This window comes from Pristis pectinata, chromosome 3, assembly GCF_009764475.1.
Source record: "Pristis pectinata isolate sPriPec2 chromosome 3, sPriPec2.1.pri, whole genome shotgun sequence".
In the NCBI taxonomy this organism is placed as follows: Eukaryota; Metazoa; Chordata; class Chondrichthyes; order Rhinopristiformes; family Pristidae; genus Pristis; species Pristis pectinata.
The window spans coordinates 91,704,460-91,726,599 of NC_067407.1; the positions used below are offsets into that span (position 1 = coordinate 91,704,460).

Genomic DNA, 22,140 nt, shown 5'->3' on the forward strand with positions numbered 1-22,140 from the left:
TCAAGAATGCTATCAGACCACAGAAGCAAGCCCAGAGCTGTTCACAAGTACTGCCATTCACAGCTGTCAATTAGAATCCTCACTCATTAATAGCCACCGGGCATGCGATGTTTTGAAAAAACATCGACCAGGAAATTATTAATAGCTCAGTATTAAAAATATATTTATCATTATGTATCAATGAAGAACTTTTTTATTTATTTCTTTATGTACTATTTAAACTCATAAAATACTAGTTATGCTTTTGAAAATGTAGCATTAAAATTTAGTATGCAACATCAGTATTTACGAATTTGAATTCTGAATTGTAAGATAACCACTAGCTAACACTCTCTCAGACCAGTCTCCTGATTACAATCACTGTAGACTTTCTGGTTGTCAATAAATTTGCAGTTATTTTGAGAAAGCCAAGGCCCTGAAGTTTCCAACAAACTTTCATTGTATCTTCATCCTCAAAGCTCAGTAGTGCATTTTTATTTCCCTGAGGAAGTTTACACATTACAACTGATGTAACTCCAAGACGTGAGTAAATTTCCTTAACTTACTTAGCTTACTTAATTAGCTCTGCACCAGCAAAAAAGATGACTTTTGCAAGTTTCTATAATTAAGCCTATTCTTAACAGACATTAGATTATGCTCCATAGTTAAGTTGCTGCGGATTCCAAATTCATGAGTTGTCATGATTTCTAATGATAAGTTTAATCAACTTCTAAGGAATATTTCTTCTCACCATAATTCTATTTTTTTAGGTTACTAGAAGCCATTTCATTAAAAAAAATCTCCAAATTCCAATGATTTTAAACATGGTCCACTTGACCTGTATCAATAATTGATGCACTGACTTTCATTTGAAAAAAAAACATCAGTTCATAAAGGAGGGGCTTAAAAAGATTGATAGAACATGTTAGGTGATTTCTTAGTTTCAATTATTTATACTAATTACCATTAGATTTGCATTTGGGCATATGCTGAAGAAATTTTTAACAATTTGTAGTTTTGAATTCTCACCAGTAAGGTTATTATGGAAACTGATGCAAGTTTTGCCATTATTTTGACTTAGATTGGTTTGAACAGAGCTAGGCACATAAAGAGGTATTTACACGAATAGCATAATTACTGATTTTCCTTCGCAATTCTTCTGACCACAAGAGAGCCTAGGTTTTAAGGATGTTGTATTGAAATGCAATTAAAGGTGCTGGCTGCTGAAATGAAGGGAGGACAGGATTTCAGAGACCTCAGTAAGATCCAAAAGCTTCCTTTGTTCTACTATTGGTGAATATTAGCAAGGTTTCAGTGGACTTTATTGCAGTAAAGTAATTTCTTAGCAACTCCACCAGAAGTTTTAAAGGATAACAAACTAATTCTTGGCAAAACTAGCTAAGTCTGTTACCTGAGAAGGAACGATGTTGCCAAAAAGTACATTTAGTTGCATTGTGCCTTCAGGCTAGTACTTAAAAACAAGCTACAGCAACAACTAAAGGCATTTTTCAAGAAAACATGTTCACAAGCCAGTTATAGTGCTGACATTTAGAGACACTTTCCTCATTTCAAAAATATTTAATTGCTAGTTCTTAGACGATTGCAAAGAAATTCAAGAATTTATTTTTGAAACAGAAGAAAGGAATTGTGCTGATTTTGCTCTGAGACCTCGTCATTATCACCCACCACTGCTCCAGCCCTTTTCTTTGTGTTGATATTGGAGGTTGCCAGTTTTGAACAAGGGAATCTATTTTTTTCACTTTATTTGGCATTAGCACTATTTGGCTGCAAATATTTAGGTCAGAAACGACATTAGACTTTCTCACATTATCCTGACAGCTCAATCGCATTGTTAATTTGGACGACAAGTACTGTGGTGCCATGCGGTTTTTCAAAATCACTGGATGACAAAGAGGACATTGCTTTGTACTGTGACTTTGCATTCAGTGGGGATTAATCAGCAATCATCCCAAATCATTTTTGTTATGTAAGTTTTAAGGTAGAATTCTATTACCATTGTTTGTGTTGCTTTTAAGGAGTTTTGAAGCACTGCATTGGTGTGGACTTATACTGTGATATTCTATACTGCAGATCTAGTTTATATGGAAGCAGATTTTCAAATGGAAGCCATCTTCAAGAATAACTAATAAGCATTGCTTTGCAAAGCCTAGAGGAGATGGAGTGTCTGTCCTTGCAAAGGAATGCAGCAATATCCCAACCCTTGATAATCTCCGCAATTCTTCCAAAGACGCTCCCAAGTCCATCTCTGCTTCACTCACTTCGAAAGCTGAAGTGACAAAAGGTTGCCCAAACTTTTTCTTTGTAACTACCACCTAAAAGTTAAAATCCTGATGCCATGGCTGGTTGACTGAAGGAAGAGGTTCAATAACTCCACAAGGGAGTAGTGTGTGTACAGCTCTTCACTTACCCTCTCAATCCCTGCCACCATTCCATTTATTTCATATCCCCAGCACACTTAGCAATTGTTCTCTATCAATCACATCCTTCAACATTCATGGGGGGATGACAAAGCTTCTTCTCATTCCAAATACACTGAGTTCCTTTTTCACCACTTCACACCATACATTTACAACCTTCTCTTGGCACATGATACTGCCCACACAACCAGCACTTCCTCACTTGGAATTCCACACACTCTCCTTCCTTCATTATTCATGCTACCTCCATCTTCCTTTAATTCAGCTCTCTGCAGTTGCACCATATCTATTCATCCCTCGTAAAAGACTGTGAGGCTGGTGGCAGTGATGTTAAGGGCAAAGCTGTTTATTTGTTCATTGCTGCCTGTGGGAACTTGCTGTGTGCAAATTGGCTATGAGCTTCACCAACATTAGAAAAGCAACTCCACTTCAGGAACACTGAAATTATTGTAAAATAATAAGTTATGTACCTTTGCTTAACTTGGGGCTTCTTCCAAGTGAAGTTGATAATGGAGGAACACTGATTCATAAACTGATGGAAGGCAATAGGTAATAAGATTTGGTTTGATCTCTTTATTAGTCACATGTACATCGAAACACACAGTGAAATGCATCTTTTGCGTAGAGTGTTCTGGGGGCAGCCTGCAAGTGTCGCCACGCTTCCGGTGCCAACGTAGCATGCCCACAACTTCCTAACCCGTGCGTCTTTGGAATGTGGGAGGAAACCAGAGCACCTGGAGGAAACCTACGTAGAAATGGGGAGAACGTACAAATTCCTTACAGACAGCGGCAGGAATTGAATCCGGGTCACTGGTGCTGTAATAGCATTACTCTAACCGCTACACTACTATGCCTGCCTAATCTGGCTCTCCTTGCTCATGTTTGACTTGCTGGCATGAGGTCCAGAGATAGTTTTGAGGAGTCTCAGGGCGACTCCCTTTTAGCAGATGTGATGCCATGGTGAGACAGGGAACATCTAAGGATTGTTCAGCAATCTTGGACTGTGTTAAGTATTTGATGAGGCAAGGACAGACACTAAATGTTAAGACTCTTCATTAGACAGAAGGAACACTTTTTGTAGTCTTTTGCATCTCTGAGCTTCACCTTTCAAATATTTGACTGGAAGCGTGTGTCTCTGCCCGTTTCAGACACAGATCAACAATTTTACAGTAAAGTGAGTGTAAGATACTCTAAATTACCAAATTGCTCTCACCCTAACCCACCCAAGTCCCCTCAATTCCCTTTCTACACCATTCATCCTACCACCCCACACCTCCTCCACCATTTCCTTGCCTGGATATTGTTTACCACTGGTTATGTCTCAAACATTTCTCATGAAAGGTGATGGGCCTGAAATGTTCAATGAGGGAGTTCAATGGAGAGAAAAAAATGTTCTGTGTTTCTCTCTATAGGTGCTACTTAACTTGTGGACTTTTTTCTGGGTTTTTTTGTATCAAATTATCTACATTTTGCCTTTGTAATAACTTGCAATTTGCTTACAGTGAATGAAGATGGAAAGGTTGTGATGTGTGGTCACAACACTGGCGGTGGAAGATGGAAAAGCCTTTTGATTGTGGGGTTCTTGTCGAGAGAGGAATTTGACAACGCCACATTGGCAAGTGCAGCAAGTGTAGAACATGGAGATGCAGCCTATCAGTCTTACTTTCCAACAGTATATGACTCAACTATTTTCTCAGGTGATTTTATCAAAGAAGCAAGAATACACGTGGCTTTAAAGGTATCAAAAATAATTCTTTGTCAGAAAGAGAAAACTTGCCTCAAGTAAGACAAATGCAACAGTTGTGTTGTTGACATAAGCTTAAACATTTATACAATATCTTTATATAGAAAAATTATGAACTTTACAGGGCAATTATTCAGCAAAATCTGTCACCAAGCAAATCATGGGATGTTTCTGCAGATGACTGAAAGTTTGGTCAAAGATGTTGATTTTAAGGAGTAAAGAAGGAAAATGTGGTAAACAGGCAGAAAATATGATGGAGAGAATTCCAGAGCATAGGATGCATGAACATTAATGGCAGACCAATGAACTTTGGGATTCACGAAGAGAGAGGTGCAGCTATCTGGAAGGGACTAAGGGCTGGAAGAAATTGCAGAGATAGGGAGGGGAGAGAGTGTAGTGGGATTTGAAAACAGAGATGAGAATTTATAAATTGACATGTTACATAATCATAAGACATTGAGGGTGATGCTCAAATATATCTTGGTTCAGTTTAGAACATGGGGAGCAAGTTTAGGGAGGGCCAGGAACAATCAAACTTGGAGGACACAAAGAGATGAACTAGATCTAAGTGTCGGATGAGAAAAGGGTCAGGCTTAAGTCATACATGGAAAGCCATTTTGGTGAAATAACAGATGGGCAGCAGCACCTGTACAGCAGTCCTGCAAAGTGAATCACCACCTTCAAGACTGAAGAAGAGAACACGAAGGAAAATGGATTGATTCAACTAAGTACCAACACGATGTCCTAAGTACTGACATGATTCACTGCTTACAGTTTCCTCACTGCAGGCATTCATGTGAAATGTGTGATATTAGACTTACTGCCATTATACACCTTGATGTTGGTTGTGAGATAATAATTGGCCAGAACACCACAGATAAATCCGTTGCTCATTTTTAAAATAGTGTCATGGGATCCCTTACATTTGTCTGAGTGAGAAGATGGGGCTTGGTTTAACGTCTCAACAGAAAGTTTCTTTGACATTGGAGATGACTCTCAGTAGTGCACCAGAGTGCCAGGCGAGATTTTAATGCTCAAGTCTCTGTATTGGGACTTTAACCTAAATTCTAAAATTGTGTGGGGCCTACATAATAACACATGCAAAAACTTTGGTTACTACAGTTGGATTTATTCAACATTGGTATCAATATTTCTCTAAAAAGTAAAAAAGGAGTACGTGATTTACATGGCTATTTCTCTTGAACCCAAGAAATTATCCATGAGATGTACACTAAGGAGTCAACACAATTACATGGGTATGGAAAAAATAATTTAGTAAACAACTACCTGGCAGGAAGATTTCTCAGTTCAAATTTTCCATCTATATAGAGAATTAGGGAATATGAAAACATAGAACTAGAATAATTGGCATATATCCAAAATAAGATTATGGATATTGCATAGCATTTGGCCTTTTGCAATGTGAAATCTTTCCTTGAGTCTGAAAATGATTTTCTTTTCCTGCAGTGCCAAAGAACCCTTGTTCTCATTTGGTGCTGTGGGTAAAACAGAAACAGATGTGGCTGTCAAGCATGCCATGCAATCCAGGTATTACCTGAACTCAACAGTGCTGTCTTATGTTCACAAGAGCTAAGATCTGGGAGGTAGCAGTGAGCACTCAATTCACTTCCTCTTGCAACACAAGTAAGATATTCCAAATCTCCTTTTCACTTTGGTTAAACAGACAACATGCTCACGCAATGTCACAACATGATTGGGGCTGCTCAGTGCATCATGATTATGTTGAAAGATCCATCCAATTTGTCCACTTCCTCTGCTTTTTACCCTCATGGCTCTCCACATCTGTCCTCTTTAAGTGTTGATCAATATGAATAGTGAAGTTGGTATAATGGGCAGAGAGTGGGATGGTTTTTCAGTTATGAATGGAAACAGGGTAGGCAGGACCTGTTTTCCTTGGAGTGGAAGAGACCTGATTGAGGTTTACAAAATTATGAGGAACTTTTCCCCTTAGCAGAGGTATCTATGACCAAAGGGTATGGGTTTAAGGTAATGGATGGAAGATTTAGAAGGGATTTGAGGAAGAATTTTTACACCCAGAGGGTGGTTGAAACTTTTAACACACTGCCTGTGGGTGTGGTGGAGGCAGGTATTCTCACAACATTTTTGAAGTATTTAGATGAGCACTTGAAATGTCATGGCCTAGAAGGCTATGGCTGAGTGCTGGGAAATGGGATTAGTGTGGATAGTAATTTAATGGTTGGCATGGGCATGGTGAGCCAAAGAGGCTGTTATTGTGCTGTATGACTCTATGACTCTAATTCTATTCTGAAATTAATAATGTTTCTGTTCCCCTGTCTTTATTCAATTCACCATACAAAATAACTTCTCCTCACCCACAAATGCTTACATTAAATTCCTGCCCCTCCCAAAAGCCCAACCTCAAGGCCAGATCAAATCAATTAAAGCTGGGAGTTTCTGCTAATTGTGATTTATTGCAGGCCTTTTAGGAGGCTCTATAAATACTTCAATATTTTTTCAGTGCTTGGACATTGACATGTATATTGAAAGGTTTTGAATGACTTATTTTTAAAATTTACAATAGGACAAAATATTCAAACCCCATGTAACTGGATTTGTAATTTTTAAAGGGTGTCTTCGGTCCTTTAAAATTATGTTACTTGTGGGTGGTAGATTGACACAAGAATGTGAAATATTTATTCTTCTTAACAAACCCATTTTTCAGCCAAATTAATTAAACTTCAATGTTAAATTCTTGAATATATTGAGGGATATCGGAAAATAATTTTTCATTAAGTTGCAATTAAAACTTTGTTTAGTTGCACATGTTCAGCGAGACCGAACAGAAATCCATGTCAGAAAATGGGCCAATTTTTTTGCCAGAATTGTTAATTGTTTCCAAGGCAAAAATGTCATGATGTTTTTTAAAAATATCAAAGACGTAAGAGAACTTCCTTAAATAGAGCATACATTTCACAAAATATTGTAACATTAAAAAAAAGGTTATGACGATATTTATATTTATGACATTGAGTTCACAGCCCCATTCAGACACAGTGCAAGGAACTTGACATCCATTTTATTAGTATTGATATCCACCATGCAACCAGATTCAAAGGCAAACTCATGTTAACGACAGTAAGCCCACGTTCTGTTGATTGGTATTGGTTTATTATTGTCACTTGTACCGAGGTACCGTGAAAAACTTGTCTTGCATACCGATCTAACAGGTCAATTCATTACACAGTGCAGTTACATTGGATTAGTACAGAGTGCATTGATGTAGTACAGGTAAAAACAATAACACTACAGAGTAAAGTGCCACAGCTACAGAGAAAGTGCAGTGCAATAAGGTGCAAGGTCACAACAAGGTAGATCGTGAGGTCATAGTCCATCTCATCGTACAACAGAACCGTTCAATAGTCTTATCACGGTGGGGTAGAAGCTGTCCTTAAGTCTGGTGGTACGTGCCCTCAGGCTCCTGTATCTTCTACCCGATGGAAGAGGAGAGAAGAGAGAATGACCCGGGTGGGTGGGGTCTTTGATTATGCTGGCTGCTACACCAAGACAATGAGAGGTAAAGACAGAGTCCAAGGAGGGGAGGCTGGTGCCCGTGATGCCCTGGGCTGTGTCCACAACTCTCTGCAGTTTCTTGCGGTCCTGGGCAGAGCAGTTGCCATACCAAGCCATGATACATCCAGATAGGATGCTTTCTTTGGTGCATCGATTAAAGTTGGTGAGTGTCAAAGGGACCAAACCAAATTTCTTTAGCCTCCTGAGGAAGTAGAAGCACTGGTGAGCTTTCTTGGCCGTGGCATCTACGTGATTTGACCAGGACAGGCTGTTGGTGATGTGTCAATGTGCCAGAAATGTGGGGATATTCTTATGGGTTTATCATTTGCTAAAGTCATCTTTCCATCTTCTAACCCCCTCTGTGGCACCACAATCAGCTGGTTAGTGTAACCTTAATGGAAAATTGGTATAAATGCAATGTTCCTGTGGATCAAAACTATCGAGGAGCTTCCAGTACATTTACCTCCTTATATTAAAATGCCCTTCAGATTTTGACTAAAGCCCCCACATCCCTGGAACAATGCAGAGTGTGGGTGATTCCCCTGACACTGCTGTCCTTGAGCGCAGTGCTATGCTGAAAAGGGTGCAGAGAGGTGGTCTCAAATGCATCAGTTTGTGTTTCTTTTTTCCTGTGGGGCATCAGGCTTCCATTTAATATAGGCACATGTAAACCTTTTGACTAGTTTTGGTTAGGTTGTTGCATTCTTTATTTCAATTAACTGTAATACAAGGCATCAGTAAAGGACAACTACACTCCACAAACTGATGCAATGAAATGCAGTTTTACTTCAACGTAAAGCATTCCCCAGAGTATGCATGATGGGTGCGGTCAGATCAGCCTTTTTAATTGTCAGGCGTACTTAGTTTAACTTGGCAATCCACCAAGACAAAACATATCAATATTGCAAGGGGAAATCTGAAGGGGTGATTGATTTAGAAAGATCTGCAGAAGTTTATAAGGTGCCTTGGCAAATCATATAACAAGTTGTAAATCTAATGGCAATCAAGAGGTACCTTCAAAGAGGAATTAAATGTTTTCAAAAATTTGAAGCAATGTCTTTTGGTTAGCAATAGCAAGTCATTCAACAGAATGTCTTAATGATGACAAACTTCTTTGATTTCTGCCAATATCCCTGAAAAGAGATCTACTAAGAATCAACACAGTCTCCAGTCAATGTAAATGAATGGTTACACAGATGTGGCATAGCCTTTTTTAGGTGCTAACTTTCTCTTTAACAGTATACAACCAGAAATTGCACTGGTTATACAAACTTGATATATACTTGTTTCACAGAGATCTAGTCTGAATCACAAGGAAATTTCATTGCTAAGCACCCAAGACTTGCTCCTGCATCAACTGATGCTGGAATGCAGGAGCCAATGAGTGACCAGGGTGTTTAATGCAGGAAACAACACAATGGACCAGAATATTATCTGTAGCAAAGCAGATTTCAATTCAGGACTTCAATAAAAGAGCAAAGTGCACCCAATAGAGAATATGGTTATGTACCAATGAGTAATCAAGAACCACTGAAGTCTTGGAATTGCTATATGAAATAGCCCGTGAAATGGTGCCAAAAAAGAAAGCACTGTGATGTGCCATTATAACTTTTATTGCTCTTTCAGTAGCAACATTCCAGCTTCACACTAAGCACATCAAAATGGTTGTAAAATAGAAAAGGATGCAATTTTAAACTGCAATAAATAACTGATACATTTGAAATGGATTAATCTTAAGATTCTGTTGATATACATAAAATATTCACTTAGGATTTATGACAATAAGGCAAAACATTGATGGCCTGCTGTTTTGTGTCTTAGTGCCTTCCATCAACAGCCTAATGTAGCACACACAAGTGGTGGCATTCCACAAGTCAAAAACAAATGTACAGACCTTGTTTTATGCTCAGACTTACAGTGATCTATTTATGTGGTATTTAAAAATGTGAGTGTACCTTTAAGAACCAAGCATTCCATGTTGTGTGACTTTTGAGGCATTGTTGTACCAGACATTGTTGTAAGTTGAGTGCTGTCTATCTTCAATAAAGGATGCTCTGTTGGCAGCCCCAACCTTGTTACTTGCCTTTAAAACAGTAACACAAAAGAGCTTGCACTGCCAACAATTTTGAGAATAAGGGAGTAGCAGGGCAGTAATTGAAGTAATCGCTGTGCTGCAGGTAAAGACTGTAGTTTCCTAATTTTAAAAGAAATAAACCAAAATTAAAACGAGTCCACCGAATCCATGCTGGTCATCAATCACCCATTTTCACTAATCCTACATTAATCCCATTTTTTATTCTCCCCTCTTTATCCCAACCCCCCCCCCCCCCCCCAACTCTATCACTTACACACTATGGGCAATTTACAGTGGCCAATTAAGCTAACAACCTGTACATTTTTGGGATGCGGGAGGAAACCTGAGCACCCTGAGGAAACGCACACATTACAGGAAGAATGTGTAAACTCCACACAATGTCTGTGGTCAGGATTGAACCCAGGTCTCTGGTACTATGAGGCAGTGGCTCCACTTGCTGTGCCACCGTTAAAGCAAAATTGTAGAGTCGGACAGCAAGAAAAGATTCTGGAGCCCCTCATGCTTTGGGTGCTTTGGTTCCATCCAAGCAGAACAATGGTCAGGTGGGTTTGACAGGTGCCAAGAAGTCTAGAGCTCAGCCCAGACCAGGGGCACTGGCTGCAGCTCCGACATGGAGAATGAGAAATTGATTGTATTTGTTCCATTGCCTGAGAGGTGATTTGGAGTGAGACAATGGCAAAGTTAGATGGCTCCCTCCACAGAAGTAGGTGCAATGATCAAGGTATGGGTAGTGATTGACCAGCAGCATTACAGCTGGAGTTTGATGGTAGCTATTTGTAGAAGAATGTAAACCCTAGGGTAAAAGGCTTGCTAAGCAACTAAAACTGAGAGTTTCCCAGGAGAAGCAAGCTAAAAGTTGGGCCAATGCATGCAACAGCTGTGTGCCATCTAGTTTGCAAAAAGATTGAGTAACATTGGGCAATGGCCTATGATGGAATCGCATGTCAATGAATAAAAAGGTGATGTTCCTGGAAAAGGGGTGTTATCAATGAAAAATACATCTGGGGAGTTAAGTGAATACTAAGAATGTTTTCAAAACTCAGGGCTTCCAGTGTTAGAGTTGAACACTTACTTACTTTGCTGTGGGCCAGCGAGTAAATAAAAATAGTGCAGTTCAATGGCAGCGAGACACTTGGACAGAAGGTGTCCATTGTGGAAGTGTCTGCAGAGGCGTAAAGACAGTTACAGAGTATGCATCAAGTGAGCCAGAAATTCATGTCAGAGTGAGAGTCTTGTGGTGACAAACAGTCTCTGATAGCCAGTCTGAGTTTAGTGAATGGTCTGGATGATGCACATGGTTCTTTTGAACAATAGTAATTCACATTACCATATATGAAATGAAAATCATATTTGACAAATCTGTTTTCAAAGCAACCCACTATGTCACTTAACCATCTATCATCAGCAAACGGATATATTACACTTGGTCCCTTTATCAAAATCATCATTATAACAAAATGGTGATTATGATGATTTAAATAAAGGAACCAAATGTAATATATCTGGAATATCAGAAGGTCTTTGATAAAGTCCCACACAAAAAATTATTGTACAAAATTAGATAATACGCTCCTATGGACTGAGTATTGGTTAATGAATGGAACACAGGACTAGGAATAAATGGGTGATTTTCTGACTGGGAGATTGTGTCATAGAATCATGTAGCTTTGGAACAAGCCCTTCAGACCACCACATTGGCACTGCCCATCAAGCACCCAGCTACACTAATCCTACTTTTCCCTCTTGAATTCTCATACCATTCACCTACACTAGGGCCAGTTTACAGTAGCCCTAACAGTAGCACATGGACAGAAACTGGAGCACCCAAAGGAAACCTGTATGGAGAAGATGCAAACTCCATGCAATCAAATGCCGTATGGTGCCACAGGGATCAGTGCTGGGACCCCAGCCGTTCATAATCTAAAATTATAAAGTGACCAAGTGCAATGTATCCAAGTCTGCTGATGATACATGTTTGGGTACCAATGTGGGTTGTGAGGAGGATGCAGAGAGGCTTCGGGAGGATAGGTAAAGACGGGATAGGTAGGTAAAGTGAATGAGCAAGGACAGATAAAATATAAAGTGAAAAATTGAGGTTATCTACATTGTTAGAATAAACTAGAAAGCAGACCATTTTTAAGTTAAAAGGTGTGAATGTTCAAAAGAATCTGGGTGTCCTTGTACATGGATCAGTGATAACTAATATGAAGACAGTGCAAGCAATTGGGAAGGTAATTTGTCTTTATGGCAAGACAGTTTAAGTACAAAAGTAAGGACATCACACTACAATTACATGGGGTTCATATAATTACAGTGAGACTGCAGCTGGAATATTGTGTACAGGTCACATCTCCCTACCTAAGGAAGAATAGATTTGCGATAGATAGGGTGCAACAGATTGATTCCTGGTAAGGGGTTGGTTTAATTAGGAAGGATTAAGCTAATTGGGCCTGTACACTCTGGCTCATAGAAGAATGTGAGTTGTTCTCATTGAAACATACAAAATCTTTACAGGGATTCTCGGGGTAAATATAGGAATGTTGGTCTTCCCGACTGGGTGTGTAGAACGGGGGCACAGTATCAAAATAAGGGGTCACCCATTCAGAAATGAGAAATTTTTTCATCCACAGGACAGTGAATTTTTGGAATTCCCTACCCAAGAGGAACATGGAGGCTCAGTCACTGCCTATAATCAAGACAGAACTGGATATTAAGGGGATCAAGGGATCTAGGGTTAGTGCAGGAAGCTGGCACAGAGGTAAAAGGTTAGTCATGATCTTATTGAATGGCCATTTCATTCAAGTCGAATGCAGTGGATGGGACTACACAAGTATTAAGAAACAACATGGTTTCTATCAGACTTCTGTTATTCATGGAGTTACTAATTGACTGAATCAAGCTCAGACTGAGCTAGATGCCTCGAGGGAGGAATGTATTGTGTTGTGCAGGTGATTCAAGATTTCCATAGATTTCCAAGAGTAATGTTACCGTAGGCCTGGACTTACTGATGTTGGCTCGAAACAGTGTACCATAGGTGTACCGAGAGAGGCTGGAAACAGTTATGTTCGAAGTGCAAGCATTGGAAATAATCAAAAGCAGGAAGGTCAGAGCAGATAGTCTTATAAATTCAAAAGGGGCTGAAGTGAAAAGATTCAGTGTCCATGGGAAGCCAAACTGGAAGACAAGATGAGAGACAGAGAGAGTGAACTCTGAAGACGGGGAGCCCGAAGAATTACCCAAATTAGGAAATGTTATTATTGAGTTTATGATGTTTGGGAATATATTGGAAACAATGAATAAGTTTAACTGATTTTATATTGAACAAGTATAATAAACCTGCATTAAGTTTAATGTTATAGTTGATATTCAGAAAATATGTCATACAATATATTTTTTGGTTCTGGACAACCAGGGCAACATTGTCAAATGGGATGTGAGATTGTTCACATATAAGACTTACATAGAGAAATGATTACGTGAAGATTTTCAGTACTTGGAATGGATACTAGCGAGGTGTTCAGTTTAGCTTACTGGGTACAATTCATTATCGAAGGACCAAAGAAATATATAAACTTACGTTTAGTTAAGTCTAAGAACATTATATATGTGGATCATTATAAATAATTATTTATTTGTTTAATTTCACAGTTATGTAAATAGTTACCTGAATACATAACATATATTGTTTGTGGTTTGGTTGGGTTTGTTATTTTTTCAAAGGAAAGCATTGTGGTATAAATCAACACTAGTGTGCTTTTATGAACTGTGTAAACCATGTAGTTTGACTTTGGATACCTTGTGGTGTCAGCCACTGGCAGCAGTTGAATATTGACTGACTTTAACCAAGATTTTTGGTAGGTCTGTCCTTATTAGTTGCTTTATTGAACAGCACCATAAAAGGGCCAATGGACACTACATTCTTCTTTAATTAGCATGTTCAGCATTCTCATTTTCATCTCCCTACCTCACTGCAAATTTGTGGACTGGTGTTCTGTACTATTGCTAACTTTAGTCAATGCTCTCAAGAAACTTATTACGAAATTCCTTGGACATAATTTGCTACCAAAATAACAGTGTGCATAATTGTATTGTTGTGTGTATGCATGTAAAGGACAGTAATATAAGAGCTAAAAAAAATCTGAACATGTTTTAAACTTACAAAGGAACTGATCCAACATAACAAGAAAATAATTTTTTAAAAATAATTTTCAGTAGATTGATATTGTAATTTGAAACATTTTTTTGTGATAAATCCATTTCCTGCTGTTTTAATCAAGCTTTATTGAGTTACCATTCTAAATATCTCAAGGAATATTATTTAACTTTACTTATTTTTAACTTTAAGTTTTAAAATTGCCACCCAATTGCGCCGGCTTATGGCAGATTTTGCTTTTGATACAGCACAAATGAGCGAAAGCAGAAACTGAAAGGGAAAAGTATTCAAAACAGACACAATTTGCATTGGAACTGCTGACTGTACCAATCACAGAAACTCTGCTCTGTAATTCTAAACAGACCCAACGTCTCTACGCATGTTGAACAGAAGCTGGCCTGCACTCCACCTTTCTAGCAGAAGGAAGTTAGTAAAATTCCCTTTCAATAAGTTGATCATATTTCTGACTTGGATAACCTTCATTCTATGCCTGGTTGTCACTCAAAATACACTTGCAAATCTAAGTTCATCTTTTAAACTCCAGCTGAGCAGAGCCCCCAAGTCACTGGGTCAGCGAGTAAATGTTTCTTAAACAAATTTTACAGTTTGATTCTTCAAAAATTTTGACCATCTGGAAAGAAAATAGTCTGCAGGTGCTTCACTTACAGAAATATCTGGCCTGAAGCATCTGCAACATCATAGCTCTCTGCTCAAAACTTGTTTGAATAGTTTTAAGCCACAACCACCTGAAATTGATTGCACCCACAGTAAGTCTAGTATAAAGTTTTATTAAAAAAAGGTACAGGATTTTTCTCCTTTGCACATAACTGATGTTCTGGATTCCAGCTGCCCCATTATTTGTACTATCTTTAGTCCCAATGTGAATGGTTGAATTGTTGCAGATTGCAGCATATTAACTCTATTATCCACAATACAATCCAAGGCTCTACTTTCAAAACTTCAGGGACTTTCCACATTAATTTACATAGCTTGAATGGGGTACAAAAGAACCTCAGCAAGCCTTCAGGTTAATTTTAAGAAACTTTGCTCCTTGTTATTGTTCATTCAACTTGCACTTTAAACCATCTGCCAAATAAAGCAGATTAATACATACTAGAAAATACTGCAGAGATGAGTTAAAGAAAATCATTAATTTACAACAAAGGCCAAATATATCACAGTAATTATAGAGAGATATAGCACAGAAACAGGCCCTTCAGTCCACTGAGTCCACATCCACCATCAAGAACCTATTTTTACACTAATCCTGCTCTAGCCCATTTTATTCTCCCCACATTTCCATCAAATCCCCCAGACCACTCATCTAGACCATAGGGGTAACTTACAGTGGTCAGTTAACTAAATGACCCATACATCTTTGGGATATGGGAGGGTGCCAGAGCACCCGGAGGAAACCCACATAGTCACAGGGAGAACGTGCAACCTGCACACAGACAGGACCAGAGGTCAGGATTGAACCCCAGTCATTGGAGCTGTGAGGCAGCAGGTCTACACTGCACCACAGTGTCACCCAATTGTGCTTAAACAGGAAATATTTGTAAAACCACAACTCGAGGTGTTCAAGTCTTTTTAATTTTATTTTCAGCATTACAACCTAAGCCAGAAGATTATGGGTTTAAGTCCTATATCAGAGCATGAGCATTCCAATACATTAGTGAAGGAGTGCCACACAGTACACAATTCTGTCTTTTGGATAAGATGTTGAACTAAACACCTGTCTGTTCCCTTAGGCGCATGTAACGTATCCCATGGCAATATTTCTAAAGGGAACAATTCCTGTTGTCTTTATGAACATTTATTCCTCAACCAACATTATTAAGAAAAGTTATTGACGGCACTCAACATTCAACTAAATCCAGTGGCTGATACAACAAGGTATCCAAAGTCATACTATATGGTTCACACAGTTCACAATATCTAGTTATAAGCGCATTGCCATTTGTAGGTTAAAAAGAGAAAATATTGGAAATATCAGAAATATTCAGCAGGTCAGCTGGCAGGGAAATATTAAGAATACTGCCTGACTTGGGTGAGTATTTCCACAATTATTTCTTCTCAGTTTTTCAGCAACTGCACTTTTTTGATATATTTTCATTTGTAGAGAAGGAGAGTTAAAGTTTCAGGTCCAATAGCTTTCAGCAGAGATAGGAAAATCAGAAAGCAAACATGTCTTAAGTACTAAAGGAGGGAGGAGGTGGAGAGAACAAAGGGAATCTATATGCTGGGGTAGAGATAGGGAGAGACCAAATAAACTGCTATTGCTGGAAGTCTGCAATAACTGAGATGCTGGAAGTATTCAGGCAGGTCAGGACACATCTGCAGAGAGAACAATAGAGTTGATGTTACGGGTTGATGACCCTTCAATCAAACTGGTGGCACAGTGGTCATGCTAGTGGAACTGCTGCATCACATCTCCAACAAGCAGGGTTAAATCTTGGCCTCCAGTTCTGTCTGCGTGCAGTTTGCATCTTCTCTCTACTACTGCATGGATTTCCACTGGGTGTTCTGGTTTCCTCCACTATCCCAAAGCCATGAACGTTGATAGGTTAGTTGGCCACTGTAAATTGTCGCTTCTGTGTCGGTATGTGGTAGAATCTGGGGTTGGAGCTGAGAATAAAATTGGATTAGTGTAAATGGGTGCTTGATGGTCAGTGTGGATACAGTGTGCCAAAGGGCCTTTTTCCATGCTATATGACTCTATGGTCTCTCGAAAAGGCTGGACAAATTGTTTGAATTTGTTGAATTAAACTTGAGCCCTGATTACTGGAATGTGCTTCATTGGAAGTTGACATGCTGCTTCTTGAGCTTATGTTCAGCTTCACTGGAGCAGCGTGGGAGGCCAATGTCAAAGGGGTCAGAGTGGGACTTGGATGGAGAGGGATAGACCAGTATGAGCTTAGGGTCACCATGCAGATTGAAGAAATTTGTTAAGCGTGTCCAAGAGACATTGGAGACAACATGCAAATAGTCCGACCAGAACAAGGGCTGTACTTGGCCTTGTATTAGAAAATGAAACAGGGCAAGAGATGCAAGTGTCATTGGGAGAACACTTGGGAAACAGTGACCATAATCCTAAGAGTTTTAAGGTAGTTATGGAAAGGGAAAAGGTTGGTCCTCAAGGTTAAGATCCTAAATTGGAGGACAGCTGAATTTGATAGTGCAAGAGAGGACCTGGCGAAAGTTGACTGGGAGCAGATGCTTGCAGTTAAAACAACATGACTATTGAGAGTCCTTTCAAAGAGAGTTAGTAAGAGTTCAAGGACAGAACGTTCTGGTAGGGGTGAAAGACAAAGATGGCAAGATTAGGAAACCTCAGATGATGATGGTTATGAAGGTTTGATCAGGGAAAAATGGAAGCATAGTTTATGTATAGGCAACTGCAATCAAGCAAGTCCCTTGAGTAATATAGACGGTTTTGGAGACTACTTAAATTAGGAAAGCAAAAAGAAGCTATGAAATATCTTTGGCAAGTAAGATTCAGGAGAATCCTAGTCATTCTATAAATTTATTAAGAGCAAGAAGGTAGCCAGGGAATGAATGTGGAGCCAAACATGTGGGTGAGATCCTAAACTAATACCTCTTGTCTATATTCACCAGAGAGAAGGGCATAGAGGATAATGAGTTCAGGGAGGGATACAGATACTTTGGAGAATGTCAGTATTAAGAAGGTGGCACTGTTAGTTGACTTGGAACATCTAACATTGTTAGATAAACCTCCAGAGCCAGCTGAGATCTATCCCAGATTGCCATTGGAAGCAAGGGACCAAATTGCTGAGGCCCTGACAGAGATTTTTGCATTTTCATTAGTCACAGGTATGGTACCAGAAGACTGGGGGATAGTTATTGTTATTTGTTTATTTAAGAAGCCAGCAGGGATAAGCCAGGTAACTACAGCCAGTGAGCCTTATATCAGTGGTAGGGAAATTATTGGAGAAAATCCCAAGGGATTGGATTTATGTACATTTGGAAAGGCAGGGGTTGATCAGGGATAGGAAGCATGGATTTCTGCAGATGAAATCCTGTATCACTAATTTGATTGAGTTTTTGAGGAGGTAACAAGGGAGACTGATGAAGACAGGGCAGTAAATGTTGTTTATATGGACTTAAGTAAGGCATTTGACAAGACCCCACATGGTAGGCTGGCCCAGAAGGTTAAGGCACGTGGGATTCAAGGTGAGCTGGTTAATTGGATCCAAAATTGGCTTGGTGATGGGAGGCAAAGTGTAATAGTGGAAGGAGGTTTTTCTGATTGTAAGTCTGTGACAAGTGTTGTACCCCAGGGATTGGAGCTGGGACCCTTGTTTGTGATAATATATTGATTTGGATGTGAATGTGGGAGGTATTATTAGTAAATTTGTGAATGAAGTGAAAATTGGTTGTGCTGTGAATAGCAAGGAAGGCCGTCTAAGGCTGTAGCAGGTTATAGATTAGATGGAAGGTAGGGCGAGTATTAGCAGATGGAATTTTATCCCAAGTGAAATGTGGTGCATTTTGGGCAGTCAGATAGAGGCAGGATACATACAATGAATGGTAGGGCACTAAGGAGGGTTGATGAATAGAGACCTAGGAGTCAAAGGCATAGTTCTCTGCGAGTGGCAATACATGTCAATAGGGTGGTGAAGGAGGCATATGGCATGCTTGCCGCCTCAGGCATACAAACCTTCAGGACCCTCTCTCAGCTGGCACCAGCATTAACTGTGTCCTTCAGAAACCACCCTATCACAGACATTCTCTTTGTTCTCTCCACCCCTCCTCTTTCTCTATAATTTAAAACAATGTTGGATTTCTAACTTTTCCTCATTAAGATGAAAGGTCGTTGACCTGAAATGTTAACTGTTTCTGTTTCCACAAATGCTGCCTGACTTCATTTTCTGTTTTTATTTCAGCTTTCTGGCATTTGCAGTTTTGTTTTTTGATTGTCATTTGTGGGTGCTGGCTGCCACATCTCATACAGAACAACAACAAAATTTCTGCAAGTATTTCACTCACTATAAGGCATGTTAGAATACACAGAGGATGTGAAAGGTACTATTTAATAAACGCGGGGTTCTTTTTTCCACTTCCTTCTATTTCTTAACCAGGCAGAAACAATATTATAAATTAAGTTGAAGTTAACTATTTAAATTAACAGAACAAAGGTGGTAGTTAGACAGACTTTGAAATCTTTTGAGGTCCACAAACATTGTGCACTGTAAAAGCAGCAGTGGGCACTAATGTTCTAAAGTATAATATAGGACAAGTATTAAAAAAAGACTTTTCAATTCTAGGAAGCCCCCATCTCAGTAACAAGACTGGTTATTAATGAACGGATAGTCTTATTCACTGAAACAGGTCTAAAAGGATTTGAATATTTTCCACTTGATAACCAGCCAAAATAGAAAACCAGTTTCATGAAAGGAAATGAATCCAAGGATATGTCTCTATTTAACGAAACACTGCAATTAATCATAAAGTCTTAAACTTGAGCCTAAGGCTTTTTTTTCAGAATTTAACTTAACCTTGGAAGGCTTTTCAATGCTGTTTTGGCTCCAACAGGAAAATAATGCAGTTATATTTGTCTTAAATGCAAAATGATTTAAATGCAGAATCATTGGTTAATTTTCTTGCTGTTTTTTTTAATGAAAGAGTGAATCATTGGTGAAAAAGTTTATTTTGATCAAAGTGGCCTTGCTTGGTGGGAGCAGTGCACATCTCTGCCTAAGCATTGTTTTTGGAATAGCACTCATAAGTTTAGGTCAGGACTAAAATAAGCATGAATCTCTTCTGTTCAGATTGCAAAACTGGAAGCACAATATGGCAAATATGAACTCTCATTTAAAGTAGTATAAATGCAGGTAGTCATGGTGGTGGAAGATGGGTACATGATGGATTGGAGAAAATACTTAGTGGTAGCTAGAAATTATGGAATTTTGACTTTTCAGCCCCACAAATAATTTATTCAGCAAACCAACTATGGTTATCATTCTAGATCTTAGCACACAAGATTTCCTTGTAATTGTTGGCAAAGATCACCCTTGTGGGAACAGGAGGAGGTCATACAGCTCCTCAAACCTGAATTGCCATTCAATGAGATCATGATTAATCTGTACCTTAACTCCATCCACCTATTTTGATATCATTGTTCTTAATAACCTTAGCCAATAAACAACACTGTCAGTTTTGAAATTTTCACTTGGCCCCAAGTCTCAACAGGTTTTTGGCAGAGAACTTTCAGATTTCCACTATTTTTTGTGCAAAGAAGTGCTTCTGATATCATACTGGAGCAGTCTGGCTATAATTTTGCTATTCCCGCTTGTTTTGGACTCTTACTGGAGAAATGTGTTTCTATCTAAACTGTTAAATTCTTTAATTGCTTTGAACACCTCAATTATTTCACTCATTAATCTTCTGTATACAAGGGAATGCAAACCCAGCCTATACAAACTGGCCTCATAGTTTAACCCTATTAGCCTATCATTCAGGCAAATCTGCACTTTAAAATAGGCTTTTACTCTTTGAGAGCTGGCAGCAGACTTCACTGCACAACATCTGGCAAACGAGCATGCTGGGGATCAAACAGAAACCCTGGTTACTGTCGCCAACTTACTGCATACATCACAAGCCCACTTATCATCTCCTAAATGTTGGAAAGCAGAATTGACACTCTGCCAGGCCCTGGCTTAGGCTATAAACTACTGAACAAACATTTATAGTATAAATAAATAAAAAAGCCACAACAAAGACAAATGGATTTACTGTAACTATACAAAACAATTGTTCATCCACAGAAAATGAATGTTGTTTCACCCACACTAATTTCACAATACTAGACCTGACAATGTTCTTTAACAATGACCCTTTATATTTTGGTATACATTCTCCAGCCCACCCTCAAAGCCTCCCTTTCTGATGCTTTTATGTTGAGTTGAGCCCTACCTGCCCAGAATAAAATTTACAATAAATTATAAGCTCTATTAAGAAAAACAAATTCAAATATATTCTTTTCTTATTGCTGCTTCTTCTAATGCAGTCCCTCAGAATAAAGGATGATGTGCTTCCAGTTCATTTCCAGTGGTTCAGAGGTGACAATGTAGGACCTGTAAATTCTGCTATAGCTGGGGGACAAGTTGCTTGACGGGCTTGGGAGGTAGGGTGTTCCTTCAGTCATTCATATTGGATTGCCTCAATTCTAACCTAGACGTTCCTTCTCCACATTGAACAGTCGTAGGTCAGGGGTTTCCAGGAGTCAGCAATGGATGTTGCATTTTCTCAAAAGAGGCTTTGAGAATATCCTTGAATTCTTTTCTACTATCTACCTCTAGCTAATGACAGAGCTTGAAACAGTGTCTGTTTCAGGATTCTGGTATTAGGCATGTGAATATAGCCTGTTTGACAAAATGTAATTAGGGTCTCAGAGGGTCATTGGAGGCTCCAATGCACAGGAACACAAGAGGCTGCAGGAGGTTGTAGGCTCAGCCAGCTCCATCATAGGCACAACCCTCCCCACAGTAGAGGACATCTTCGAAAGATGGTGTCTCAAGAAGGCGGCATCTATCATTAAAGACCTTCACCATCCGGCCCCTTATTGTTACTACTGTCAGGGAGGAGGTGGTACAGGAGCCTAAAGACCCACATTCAACGATTCAGAAACAGCTTCTCTTCTGTCGTCAGATTCCTGAACGGTCCATGAACTCATGAACACTACCTCATTATTCTTTTTTTTGCATTATTTAATTTGTAATTTATAGTAATTTTATGTCTTTGCACTTTACTGCTGCCACAGAACAACAAATTTCACGTCATATAAGACAGTGATAATAAACCTGATTCTGAGGCGATGATTTGGTTAACATTGATTCATTGGTTCACTCATCCTGTCAATGGAACTTTGCAGAAACATCCAGTGCTGTGAGGTACTTGATGGAAGTAGTCTCAGAAACATGTGGGGAATCACTGCTGACTGAAAAACCTTGAACCTTACTCCAGGTTTGATCTTGATTCAAACACACATTTCCTAAGATGGGCTAAGGCTGCTTTGGTTGTAATAGTGAATTTCATCCATCAACTTCTGCCCTCACTGGATAATGGCTCCTAAAACATAGGATGAAGTTCATGTTTTCCAGAAACTCATTAATTATCAGGGGCAAGTTTTATACAGCAGGGGTACATTCATAGATCT

General features: G+C 39.1%; 1 protein-coding gene across 1 annotated transcript in view; it reads right to left on the bottom strand.

Annotated features, from left to right (window-relative positions):
- Positions 1-9,308: 9,308 nt before the first annotated feature.
- The window catches only part of LOC127568855 (ewing's tumor-associated antigen 1 homolog), a 34,235-nt gene continuing 21,403 nt past the window's right edge, over positions 9,309-22,140 (bottom strand). The window contains exon 7 of the transcript XR_007956089.1: positions 9,309-9,907. The gene's annotated coding sequence lies outside the window, so the exon portion shown is untranslated. The remainder of the gene's footprint in view (positions 9,908-22,140) is intronic.